Here is a 14,456-nt window from a genome sequence, read left to right on the forward strand (position 1 = left end):
AAAAAGTCACACAGGCCCCTTTTATGACCTAAACTAAAATTACACTGTTGAGACCCTATCTCCAGATGTAGTCACATTGGGCTTCAACTTGTGAGCAAGGGGTACTCATTTCATATAGTTGTTAGGAACACTATAAAGACATTTAGCCAAAGAAAAATCTTTCAAATCTAAAAAATTTACATGAATATTAACTTTATATTTTTTTAAAAAAAAACAATGGCACCTAGTCTAATACTTCTCTTAAAAATAGAAATACCTCAACCAGAACATTTCTAAAGGAAGCACTTTAGGATTTTTTTATACTTAGGTCTCCATGTTATCTTTTACTCTATGTAAGTAAAAGCAATAAATTAGTTAATGTCTTCAAAAATCCTTCACTTTCTGAGAAACACTAAAAGCAACACTTAAAGGCTAACATTTCCAAGTAGAAAGTATTATAGTGTTTCCCAGATATATTTTTCTACTGAGTGAAGAAAAAGTGTGGTATTAAATCCCTGTTCTTTTGCTTAACTGTTCTTTTCACTCCAAGGCACAAGAAATAGTGCCGACTGGTCACCCTGCTAATGGTGCACTCACTATTCAGGAACCACAGTCCCCACTGTGGGCTCATACAAGCTGTCAGAAAAGGTCATTGTGACTTAAAGTGAGTGCTGGATCCCTGACTCAGTGATGATTCATCCTCAGATCATTGTGCCACGCAAAGCTTACCCATCCATGTCTGGTATCATACAATGAGCAACTCCACAGGCATTCAGTTATTCAAAATTGCTTCACCTACATTATGCATCTCCAGTCTGCAAATCTGTGTTTTATGATCATTTATTTTAATCTCAGCCAAAAGATATTAACTTAGCACTACATATACTGTGTGGCACTGGAAATAAAATGCAAATAGAACAGCCACTGACTCCCACAGGAATGAAGAGGAAACACCTAGAGCCCTGAGCTATTCCCATAAGGTTATTATCTTATGATCTTCACATTAACACACCTAGGCACTCAGATTTCCTTTTTACAAATACTCACAGACTCTTTATGACTACATGCCCTAATGCTATTAGGCCTTGGCTCATTGTGCCATTTATTAGTGCTTCCAGTAAATTACGTAGCTCAAGCCTCCCCGAAATATTTATCCATTCTCATTCATATAGAACCTAATGTGGACACCTTCTAATCAACAATGCACACAACTCACTTCCTGACACACTTCCCCTCTCTATTCTAAACTTTGAGGATAATCATAAACAAAATTTATACCTATAAATATATACCTATAATATACCTATTTAACATTCTCTTTATTACCTTACTCTTACTAACTAAAAACTGGGTCAGTCACCTTTAAGCTCAGTTCTGCCTTTGCAGACCTTCCTCTTTCAAGACCTGTGGCTACTGGGTCCTAAGGGAGGCTGGATAACTCCTCTCCATAATACTCAGACTGTTTCTCTTTTCTAATCTTGCTTCCCTAAAACAGGCATATGTGCATGAGTGTGCGTGCTCATGTGCATACACACACACACACACACACACGCACACACACGCACACACACAACTCTTTTGCAATTCATATCTTCAGACCACTCCTGGTAGTCATCTACACATATTCATATCATTCCTTTCACCATCTTAATCTTTAAACTCCTGGTCCAGTGCACTTTGTCCAATTCTATTCCTGCTGTCAATTTTAATGATTTAGTATCTATGTAAATGATCTTTGCAATACCTTGATCCCTAAGTCATTATTACTCTTTGCTCCAGTGACCTATCTCTCAACTCTAGTTCACCCATTTACTATGAATTTTACACCTTTTTTGTGTGTATGTTTGTGGTATATGTGTGGTGAGTGTGTGTTTAATGTTATATGCACATGTTGGGTCATGTACATGTGGAGGACAGAGGAAAACATATGGCATCTACATCTATAACTTTTCTAATTATTCCTCCTTGAGATGGAATCGCTTAACACAGATCTTCCATTTTCTGGCTGACCAACAAACACTTAAATTCTCTGCTCTCTGTACCCAATAACTTGGAGACATTGAAGTGTGTGGCAAGCTGGAGATATGGCTTAGCCATATATTCAGTATACACACACACACACACACACACATATACATATACATACATATATATAATTTTTAAATCATATATATATGTATATATATATGATTAAAAAATTAAAATAAATAAGTGTGTGGCCATGCCTGGATTTTTATGTGGGTTCAAGGCACCAAATTCAGACTATCTCAGACCCTTTGAGGCCTTAGTGCTTGTTTAGCAAGAGTACTTACCTACTGAGCCATCAGCACAGCCCTGTAAATTCACATTGTTTTTACTTCCTTATTTTCCAAGTTATAATAACACTTCAAGGTAGTCTCAATTTTAAGTATACCATTTTCTGAACTTCAGATCCCACAAGAATTACAAATTACTGAAAATTATACATTTCACTGTCTATTATCATACCTACATTGTCTTTTCCATTCTTATATAAATTTAAATTACATCCCCTAGTCCACCATATTATCTTCCCTGCAGTCTTCTCATCTTCCCAGTCAGTGTATCCTTCTTTCACATTAGCCTATGAAACCCTTACCCAATTAATTCCATGTTTCCATATGCAGTTTTCTTTAATCATATAGTAGAACAGAGCTGTAGGAAAATACATGTCCACTCATGACTCACCTTAGTGTATCTCAGCAATGTATGTCCAGTTACTTTACATGTTCCTTAACAGTCTATTATAGACAACTAATTCATACCTTCACTTGTATTGTCAATCATTATTGGCTTATGATATTGTTTTGTATTATGTTTAAAAAGGAAAGTGGGATTTGGGGGGTGCAAAGTCCCACCATTAAGTCTTCCTGCTTCTTCTTGTGCTCTATCAATGCTTTCCTTGTTGTAAGTATGGTCTTCTTATGATCCTATATTGGGCTGATATACCAGTTGGAAATGGGACCTACTTCATTTCCCATTGACTCATAACATTCCAAATTACATTGTCACTGACCAACTAAAACTATATTTTTCTAGACTAGATCAGTAATGATTTCATATTGCTAAATTTAATTTTAATCCAATTTAATAATTTGATTACTTCCCTCCTTTCATTCTAATTAGCCCACCCTAGTTCTCTCTCTCTCACTCTCTCTTTCTTACCTCACTGACCCTTCAAAATTGGTATTTTCTTTTAGCTGGGCGTGGTGGCGCATGCCTTTAATCCCAGCACTCGGGAGGCAGAGGTAGGAGGATTGCCATGAGTTCGAGGCCACCCTGAGACTCCATAGTGAATTCCAGGTCAGCCTGGGCTACCGTGAGACCCTACCTCGAAAAACCAAAAAAAAAAAAAAAAAAAATTGGTATTTTCTTATTCTCACACAATTTTGTATATGAATTGTATCTAATTTTATGACTTTAAAGTATTTATTCTTTGATGACTCTCAAATTTTTATCTTGTTGTACCCCTTTTCTCAACTAAATTATTAGAAAATAATTTCTCTGCTTTGTGTCTATAATATTCATTCATTCCCAGAATATACAAGGTCAAACAGCTCTCTGTTTAAGGACCAGAAAGCTTCTCCTTAACTTCCAAATTTAGCTATTAGTTTATGTGCTCCAAATTTCTCTCTGCTGTCTATAAGAGGATTATATTTTGCCTAATTCAATGAAATACGAACAATTCTGTGTGTGATGTTCTGACAAAAGTTCTAAGAGACAGGTGTGGTTCCCTTATTGCTCTTACATCTCTGCCATACAACTGAGATAGGAGGATTTCTTTAGTGTTGGCCTTGGAATGGAGGAACTATGGGACAGAAATAAGGCTAGCATGTAACTTCCCTATACTTGAATGGGAAATGAGCATTTGCTTTTATAACACACTGAGTCTGGGATTTCTTGTTTAGCATAATATAATGAGTTTGGACAAGTGTAATGGGCTTATTTATACAATGTTGGAATGCTATAGGTTAAATCTTTGATGTTAAAAAGTCAGTCCCCAGAGTGACATTATTGGGAGGTCTCATAACTCCTAAGCAATAGGGTCTAGTGGAAGATCCTTGTGTCAGTAAGGGAATATTCTCAAGGAAGACCATGGGAATTCAGACTTTTTCTTCTTTGCATCCTGGCCATCATGTGGTCACATTTGTTCTCCTGTATCCTCCCCTCCATGATGTCCTTCCTTTCCATAGGCCCAAAGCTTCAAAACCAATTAATCATAGACTGAAAGCTCTGAAACTATAGGTTAAATAAGCCTGTTTTCGTATAAGTTTGTTATCTGAGGAATTTGTTATAGCATCAGAAAACTAACAGTAATAATACTTCCTTTGTCTATCTCAAAGAAATGAGGATAAAATGAGAAATATACAATAAAATTTTTGTAATATTTTACTATGTTATTCACATTACTAATATATTGTTACTCTAAGTATATGGAACATATATGGAATTCAGTGGTGTATATTTCTTTATTCTTGCTCATAGATATTTCAAGGGAAATGGAACCTTTAAGATATTTTGAGTAGGCAAATTATGTATTTTCATTTTTATTTACTGTAAACCTAAAGCTGATATTTAGATAACCAGTAAAAATACTGAAACAAAGACTGTACTATTAAGACTTTATCCATTCAAAATAATGGCTATCCCATTACTCTGCTCATAAACATTCATTAGATAAATCTCTCATCTCTTTTCTACATTTTGTTGCATTTACATAATTGTTAGGTTGTATCTGCAGTCTTAGAATAGTTATTTTTTGTTTATTTTTATTTATTTATTTGAGAGTGACAGAAAGAGGGAGAAAGAGGGAGAGAGAGAATGGGTGCCAGGGCCTCCAGCCATGTATGCCCTCTTGTGCATCTGGCTAACATGAGTCCTGGGGAATTGAGCCTCGAAACGGGATCCTTAGGCTTCACAGGCAAGCACTTAACTGCCATCTCTCTAGCCCTTAGAATCATTAATTTGATAGCGATCTTGAGGAGTTTGGGTCAGTTGGGGTAGGAAACATAGGCTTCCTGTTGCTAAGTTACTCCAGGTGCAAGGTCAATTGTAGCATCATCATACTGAGTTCCCACTTGCCATCAAAAGAAAGTCATCTGGCTAAAATGCAATGCTGCATGTTGAATGAGTGGATTAGTGCCTGTTGAGAAGTGTCATGCATGTCATCATATTAATTTTTGCCACAAATTTACCATGTACATGTAATTATTCCCATTTTGCAGATGATAAAATTGAAGCTCAACATGTCTATAGATCTTAAGAAGACTGGTAAAATGTAAATATAGCTCCATAATTCAGAGATTTGCACTCCAAATCCTTCAGCCTTTTCCATTGTGTGCTTTCACTGGGTATTTCACTTAGTGCCTTGTGTCCCAGAAAGTACAAACTAAGCATTCATTTTGGCCACACCATTGAAACACCTAAAGTTTAACATGCAAAATAATCAAGCTTCAGCAAGCCTCCTAGGCTGTGTTTTGTGTAGGATTTGAGAACTGGGCAGAGGTGATTATAATTCCATATAATAGTAAAATGACTTTTTAAAGTCAGATATAAGTCTAAATTTGTTTACAAGTGAAAACCGAAATGGAATTGATACAGTAGGAAAGATCCCAATGAATATAACTTTGTCTAATATTGCCTCTGGCACATATAGAAAACAAGGCAATTATTAACAATGGTGCCAAATGACTTCTATTACAAAAGGTAGAGTTATTATTCTCTCACAGGGTTATTCCTACTTAATTGTCTCACTCAGGGACTACTCATATGTCTTATATTTGGACTATATATGAGTAATACAGGTGGCCAGCCACAATGATTTTAGGGGAAAAGTAGTCTGTGCCTGTTCTCATTTGGGTATTGACCCTGATGTCACCTCACACTTTGGCTGGGGCGCTTTGCAGACATTCTCTGAGTAGCAACATCAGAAAACACACACCAGAAGAGTCTTGAGTAGGGTGGTTATATCAAATATGAAATATCACAGAATGCCTTGGGTGAATCTGTTTTCTTTTCAAGAAGACAATATGATTCAGTCAGAAAACCTTCAGAGTTGAAAATATGAATTTGGATCCATGCTTTTCCCTGAGTTTGCTTCTGGGACAGATAAGTCCCTCAACTTCTTTTGTCCTCTTATCAACCAATATATAGAATGTTATTAGGGATTTGACAGACAATAAGCACATATACAATGTTATCTGTCACCATTATTATTTCTCTACAAGTGTTGTTACAATTTACCTTATAGGGTTGTTAAAATTAGTAAGACCCTTATAATAAGAAATATTTGGAGCTGGAGAGATAACAGTAAAGTGCTTGCCTCATAAGTGTGAAGACCTGAGATTGATCCCCAGAACCTATGTACAAATGCCAGACATGAGGACCTGCACATGTAATCTCAGCAGTGTGATGTGGAGACAGGCAGATATCCCTAGGGTATAGACTACATGAGTTCCAGGCTAATAAGACATTGTCTCAAGAAATGTGTATGGCTAGGCTGGAGATATAGCTTAGTGGTTTAGGTGCTTGCCTGTGAAGCCTAAGGACCCAGGTTCAGTTCCCCAGAACCCAGGCACATGGTGGCACATGCATCTGGAGTTCATTTGCAGTGGCTGCATCCATTCTCTCTCTCCCTTTCTCTGTCTCACAAATAAATAAAAATAAAATATTAAAATAATAAATATTAATAACAGCTGGAGGGAATGCTCAGTGGTTAAATGAGGCTTGCTTGAAAAGTCTGATGGTCTGATAGCCTAGATTTCTCTCCCCAGTCCATGTAAAAGAAAGACCTAAAAAGTGGCATGTGTCAAATCATTTGCAGTATGGGAGATCCTAGTATTTTTTTTTCTCTCTCTCTTCCTCCCTCCCTCATAAATAAATGTTTAAATAAACTGTGCTGTGTTCATGCCTGGAGAAGCAGCACCATAATTATCTACTTATCCCTCACCCCCATTACACAAACATGGTAGACATGAGCAGACACTAGGTCTTGTTTTAGGTTAGCCAGGTGATTCTAATATGTATAGCATTGGAAGTGACTACACTTATACATTACAACCAAATTAGGAAGACTATTTATTAAAAGCCTGCAATATTTCAGAGAGAAAGCTAAGATAGTTAAAAGTCAAACAAATTTATAACCAATGAGAATTTGTACCTATTTCCAAAACTTATTATCTAAGTGAAAATCAAACATATGGGCTAAAGCAGACTTTAAAATATATAAAACAAAACAACCTGAAGGCTGACTAGATCAGATGGTATGTTCTTTAAAGGTTAACAACAATTAGAGGAATTTTCCTACAAACTGAAAAGGTAAACGTGGGTGACCCCTTGGACTCTCCCTGACATTGTACAAGATCATATTCCCTGATTCATATAAAAGAGTGCCATCAGACCCTTTCATGGTTTTACATGGTTTTAGACATCAGCTTTTGAAACACTATATATTCCATGAAGAATAAGAGATAAGATAAATTCCTTCTAATTTAAAACATATTTTTTCATCCCACATATTAACAGTGAGACTACTGAAGTCATCATTTACACAAAAAACTTGTTAGCATTTCCTATTCATCATGAGTCTTTATCAACAGATGTTATTGATTCACAGTGTTATTCCAAAAAGAAAATTAGACTTGTTTGACTAATGGTCTTTCTTGACATGTGACAAAATATGTCTTATAAGTTATTTGAAAGAAGGAGACTTTTTAAAAATGGAGGAATATAGAATTTTAAACATATTTAGAAAGTATCTGGGGCTGGCGAGATGGCTTGGCAGTTAAGGTGCTTGCCTGTGAAGCCTAAGGACCCGTGTTCTATCTCCAGATCCAACATAAGCCAGATGCACAAAGGTGACACAGCACAAGGTCACAGATCTGCACGAGGTGGCACAGGCACCTGGAGTTTAATTGCAGTGGACAAGGCCCTGGCATGCCAATTCTCTCTCCCCGACCCCGACCTCTCTCTCTCAAATAAAAAAAAAAAGAAAGAAAGAAAGAAAGTAACCGTATCACTCAGTATGAGTGACCAGACTCAATTATTACAATTTTTTGGTAGGAGAGTTCTTTGTATCTACTATGATTAAAATGAAGCATTTTCATTTACTCACAACTGACAGTGATGCAGTCCTCATCCCTAGGGAGCTGGCTATAAAAACTTACTGTGCTCTTGAAGTGTTTTTCTGTACTTTATAGTCCCAAATCAACAATGCTGATTATAAACTCTGAGGAAAAGTTGAATCATGGAAACTTAAAGTCAAATATATTATTCTCATATCAAGATTCCAGTTAAGAACAACAAAACAAAGCAAGGAATTGTGTTTTTGATCTGACATGCCTGTTTTCTACCATGGTAGACTGGAGAATAATGGTTTTCCTTCACCAAGGACAGTTACCTTCTGCATCACAGGAAGCAAACACTTGGGGTGAAGAAGGCACCTTCCCTCCACACACACACTTGTCCAGTCACAGAAACTGAATCAGTCATGCTTACAATGGAATGAAAGACGACCTTTGTTGGTCAAGGCCACTTTATATAAAGGAAGTTTAATCTATTACTCTGAGTTGGTAGCAGAGGACCAGTGATGATAGGAAGAAACAGCTGAAATAGGATCACACACTATGCATCAAAATCTCTAAGATAGGAGTAAGTATGGTTGGTTTTGCAATGAAAACCCCTGTCCTGACTGCTGCTTGGAAACCAGCACGATTATACCCACTTAGTTGTTTTCTTTTGCTCAGTACTTTCTGCCTCCAAAAATTCCTGCTGCTAAATTAGTGTTACTAGAAACCATGCTTTTGAAACAAGGACTTAGAAACTGTTTTCTAAAAAGCATTGACTCCTTACTTAGAAAGACAAAAGCACACTGGCAGCCTAGCATCTGTGCTTTCATTTTGTATGTTTCCTTTTCTTTGATCTAATCTACTGCTTAACTCTACATGAGACTTGTTAGTCACTCAAGAGTCGCGCAAGGAGTGTCTGTTTAATAACTAGTCATACTTAAAGTATATCATCCCACTTTATGATTTAAAGCAATAGAGATCAAGAGCAAATAGGACCCCTTGCTATAAAGTCTTACAATGTTCTATTCCAGATGCCCAAAAGACACCTGATGGTCTCCAGTCATTGTTCTGAACCTGCAGTCACTTTGGAGTTCAGGAACCACAGGTCGTATCTTTATTGAAATTAATTTTAAAACATTTTTTATTGAAAACTTTTATAATTATAGACAATAAACCATGATAATTCTTTTCCCAGTTTTCCCTTCACAAATCCACCCTCAATTATATCTCTATCCCCTCTCAATTAGTCTTTCTTTTATTTTCATGTCCTCATCCTTTCCTCCTATTATGAGGGTCTTACATACTTGGTACCAGACACTGTGAGGTTATGGACCTCCAGGCCATTTTATGTCTGGAAGAGTGCATTCCTTTGGCTCTTACATTCTTTCCACCACCTCTTCCACAATGGACTCTGAACCTTGGAGGGTGTGATAGAGATGTCTCAGTGCTGTACACTCCTCAGTCATTTCTTCTCAGCACCATGGTGGCTTTTGAGTCCTCCCAGTGGTCACCACCACCTGAGAGAAGAAGTTCCTCTAACCCAAAGTGAGAGTAGCATTAAAATATGGGTATGAATGTTAAGAAAAGTGCTTACAAGGCAGTTTGGTGAGCATAACACATGCATTTAGCCAGACAACAGCAGGCATTGCTCCCCTAGGGCTCATGACCTCCCTGCCATAGGCTTTTGACTAAGTTTTCAGTACTAGACATGTATTCCCTCCCATGGAGTGGGCCTCCAGACCAATTAGAGAGCAGTTGGTTTCCTCCATAGCAGACATGCCACTGTTTCAGTCGTTGGCTCATTTGGCCTAGCTGGCCAAATTTTAAGGCTTGCAATGTCTACTGTTGTTTATCTCCACTGATAATCTATCTCTCCCTTATGGCTGCACGCAGTGTAGCTGTTTCTAGCCTTCTGACAACTGGTCTACAGAGAGGAGGTTTACACATGAGTTCCAATGAGATTTCTCAGTGGACTTGCAGCCCAAGCATGTGGATTCTTCAGCAATAGGGTCTTGTCATCTCTTCCTGGTGGGAAACAAAGAGCCTTGGCAATGGCTTGTAATGTTTGAGGGGGCATATAGGTCCTCCCTAGCAAATAACTGATTGGAAGGTATCTTATCCCTGGCACTGAAATTTTTTTCTAGTAACAATCTATGGCTTCTAGGTATGTCATTATCCAAAAATGTGTGTTTCTATAAGCTTATTCACAATACTTTAAATTTTGATTAACCCTTCTCTCACCCTTCCTCTACTCAGTCCCTCCTCTGGCCTCACTTAGGCCAAGGCATATAATAAGTAGGTGCTCAGAAATGATTTTTATCAAACAATGTTTCCTGAAACATCATGTGACAAGAGAAAAAATATTCCAAACAATGGCAAGCCTCTCAGTACAGATCACCCTCAAGTGAAAGTATCTGCATAATGATGAGGTTCTACAATGGAGAAGGAGTAATTATCTTATGGTAACCAGATTAGTCCCTTCAGACAATAAGAAAAATAACTACATCTTCCAACCACTTTGCAGAACCAGAACTGATATATGATCAGCCAAACTGTACTTTCACCAAGATTACCTGATTATTTTGACCTCTTACCATCCATCCATTCCAGTTCTTCATGTATTTATACCTAAAGCTCATGTAAGTGTCCCCTGGGGTTACTGAGCCTCTTTATTTTCTTTTATGCCCAGTGTGGACACACTGATTAAATCTCCTTTAGAAGCCTTTTGCAATTAGTTATTTCTTTCATTGGCATATGGAAGGGTGACTGAACCTAGTCTGTTTCTTTCTTTCTTTCTTTCTTTCTTTCTTTCTTTCTTTCTTTCTTTCTTTCTTTCTTTCTTTCTTTCTCTCTTTCTCTCTTTCTCCCTTCCTTTCTTCTTTCTTTTGATGCAGGTTCTCACTCTGAAACACAGGGCTGGTCTTGAACCCATTCAGATCTTCTTACCTCAGTCTTGCAAATACTAGAATTAAAAGGATGAGCCACTACACCCAGCTAAAGAGCTGAGACTTTTGCCCTAAAGCTCTATCTATCATTTTGACATTACTATTCTAATGTCAGTGGACTTGGCTCCCCAATCAAAATACACAGATTAATAGGCTGGATTAGAAAACAGAATATAGCCTGTTGTTGTCTTCAGGAAACTTACCTTACTATCAAATACAAACAACACATTAGGGTTAAGGGATTTAAAAGATAATCTAACCAAAAGGAATACAAAAATAACATATATTTTCCATTAAACTTTAAGAAAAATGTAATCAAAAGAGATAGAGAAGGCTACTTTATACTCATGAAAGGAATAATTCACCAAAGGGATATTATAATCCTAAACATATAGACACAAAATTAACTATACCTAATTTTTAAAATAAAAGCTAATAGACATAAATTCCAACACAGTAACAGTAGGTAACATTAATACCCCACCATTTAAAATAGACAGATCATTAAAAAAAAAAATACAGAGAAATAATGGAACTAAATAACACCATAGACCAAATAGAATGAACAGATATCTGCAGGACATTCCATCCAAACTCTACAGAGTACATATTCTTCTTAACAGCTCATGGAACCTTCTGTTAAATACATCATCTATTAGGACACAAAATAAGTTCCCATAATTTAGGAAAACTGACAAAACTTCTTTTTATATCTAACCACAACACAACAAAGTTAGAAACACACACACACACACACACACACACACACACACACAAACGTGCATAAACTCCCAGAGATTAAACAACACATGACTGAAAAAGGATTGATCATTAACAAAATCAAGAAAAAAATTTTAAAAAATACTAGAACTCAATAAAAATATAATCCAACATACCAAAACATATGAGACGCAATGAAAGCAGTCCAAAAAGGGAAGCTTATAGCTCTAAAGGCCAATGTCACAAAAACAAAGAGATCTTAAATAAATAACTTAATTATCTATCTGAAGTCTTTGGAGAACAAGCACAATTCAACCTCAAAAGTTCCAAGTGGAGAGAAATAATGCAGAAAAGGACAGAAGTCAATGAATTAGAAATGGAATGTATTCCTTTATTCCGATGTTATCAGAGTCACTTATGGTGGGTAGGACCAGGAAAAAAATCCCTTCTATATTTCTGGGTCTTCTGAAACAGCTCACCCATTTATCCAGCCTAAATTACTTTCTGTTTATTCAATTTCTCCACTAATGTGTCTGTGGAGCTCCACATTATAGATAGGAGGTACTCAAAATTGTTGCCTAAATGAATGAATGGTCAAGGGAGAGATTAATAGAAGCATAAATAAGGAATTATTTTTAAGAAAATCCCTGCAGAGATTAGTATATGAATAAAACTATGGTAGCACAGAATCTGTTGCCTGGCAGTTAATTTGACAATCTCTCCCTTTCTAGGTCCTAACCATGAGAAAGCAGGGCAACAGTGACTTCCCTTCTTCTAAACTGTTTCTTTTACATGTGTCTTATTCTTGAGGATTTGTAGATGGGCTCTCCCATAAGGAACAATGACAGATTTATTCCCTTGTAAATACCTCATTCCTTTGTCCTAACCTTTACAATGGGATGTTTTCAGTCTCAGCAATATGGTCTCCAGTTGTATATACTTTCCCCATACATCCTATCTGTGATTCTACATTCAAATATCCAGTTAGAACTCTGTGGTAGTTTAAATGCGGAATATATCCCATAGCCTCATGTGTTTTGAATATTCATCCCCAAGTTGGTGTCAGTTTGGGAGGTGGAGCCTTGCTGGAGAAGGTGTGCTGCTTGGGCAAGCTTTGAGGTATTGTAGCCCAGCTTCCCCACTGCCAGAGCTCAGCTTACTCTCTTGATACTTTCTGTCAGCTGCCCCGGCAAGAGATGATGCTCAGCCTCCTCTCTAACATCCATTCCCCCCGATATGAAAAAAACTTCCCCTTAAATTTGCAAGCCAAAATAAATGCTTTCCTCCCCTTAGCTGCTTTTAATTAGATGGTTTGTCTCTTCAACATGAAGGAAACGACAGCAACCTCTCAGAATGGCTGATAAGCAGTAATTCTTAAGTAACAAAATCACTTAGCATACTCTATACCAACATACATGATGATTCTTCTCAAGCAACTAAAAGCTATACCTGTGCTTTAGGGTTGTTTTCATTAAAAACAAAACATTTTTTTCTGATTATAGTTTGTATATAATTCTATATGCTCATTGCAGAAAATTGAAAAACTACATTAAGTTAACAAAGTCATTGGCAGCCTTGCAACCAATGTTTTGTCATATATATATCATCTCAGTCTTAACATTTATTATATTTGGTTTACATAGGTAAAGTATGCTTGTTTGAAAAATCTCTTCACTTTAATTTTTAATTTCTTTATGGCATAAAGAAGCACCAATAGTAGCATTTCAAGCTATTTAGTGTGATAATGAGGAGGACTTCAAGGACATTAAAATAAAAATCAGTAAAATATAGGAATATCATAATAATTCTCATAGCCTGATATTGGCGTCTTTTTTTCTTTTCTACACACACACCTCAACACAACACAAATGCATATTTATACACACATATTAACATGCATAGTGTATGTGCATTCTAGACAATTCTAAATTTGCATTTTTGTACAATTTTATGACCTTATTTTGAAAATTAAATATAACAATCACTTGCTAATATTAAATATTTCCAAAATGGCATTTTATGGCTTCTTGGTTTTCTATCACCTAAAAATGTTATATTTGCATACATTATTGTGAATTCTCCTAAAGGTTGTTATTTGCCTACAGGTGGTGAAGAATAGTTGCTGTCTCACTATTCCTCTTACTATAAAAATGCTGTAGTAATATTCTGACAGAATTTTGTGAACAGCTCCCATTGCCTTCAGAGCACGTGACTATCTTGAAATAGGCTTGTTGAGCTAAAACGCTAAACACATCAATTATAACACTAACAATCTACGAGACAGTCAATGAATGTGGTGTGTTTCTCCTTACTCAGGAAGGGATTAAAATTATATTTTATTTATTTATTTCTAAGTGTCCTGGCATTTGAGGATAGAACTGGTGGAACCAGAACCTCTGGCGCTGAAGACACGACAGTGGGAGGGCTGGAGCCCTTTCCCTCTGCCTCCGTGTATAATGGGGAGCAGAGCCCAAGCCCTGCTTCCCACCAAGAAAAGGAGGTTCAACTGCTCAGGCCCCGGTGCACTCCTACCAGCCACCTCGCAGGCTGTGCACTTAAGCTGCCACTGCTCTCTAAAAAAGGGGGATTAAAATTTTAAATCATGCTTCTTTTTAAGGAAGCACCTCTGGTAGTTTTTGGCAAATCCTCATTAGCCAGAAGTGTGATAGAACAGTGGAGCAATACTGATATTAGTTGATATTTTCAAGAAAACAATGGATTCTATTAA

The 14,456-nt window shown here is 36.8% G+C and overlaps 1 non-coding gene across 1 annotated transcript; it reads right to left on the bottom strand.

The window, feature by feature from the left end:
- Positions 1 to 14,080: 14,080 nt before the first annotated feature.
- On the bottom strand, positions 14,081 to 14,229 carry LOC123457798. Its single transcript, XR_006635164.1, has one exon. It is a non-coding gene; the product is annotated as a small nucleolar RNA SNORA57 (small nucleolar RNA).
- Between the last annotated feature and the right edge of the window lie 227 nt (positions 14,230 to 14,456).

The sequence above is a fragment of the Jaculus jaculus genome, chromosome 1 (genome assembly GCF_020740685.1).
Source record: "Jaculus jaculus isolate mJacJac1 chromosome 1, mJacJac1.mat.Y.cur, whole genome shotgun sequence".
Lineage (NCBI taxonomy): Eukaryota > Metazoa > Chordata > Mammalia > Rodentia > Dipodidae > Jaculus > Jaculus jaculus.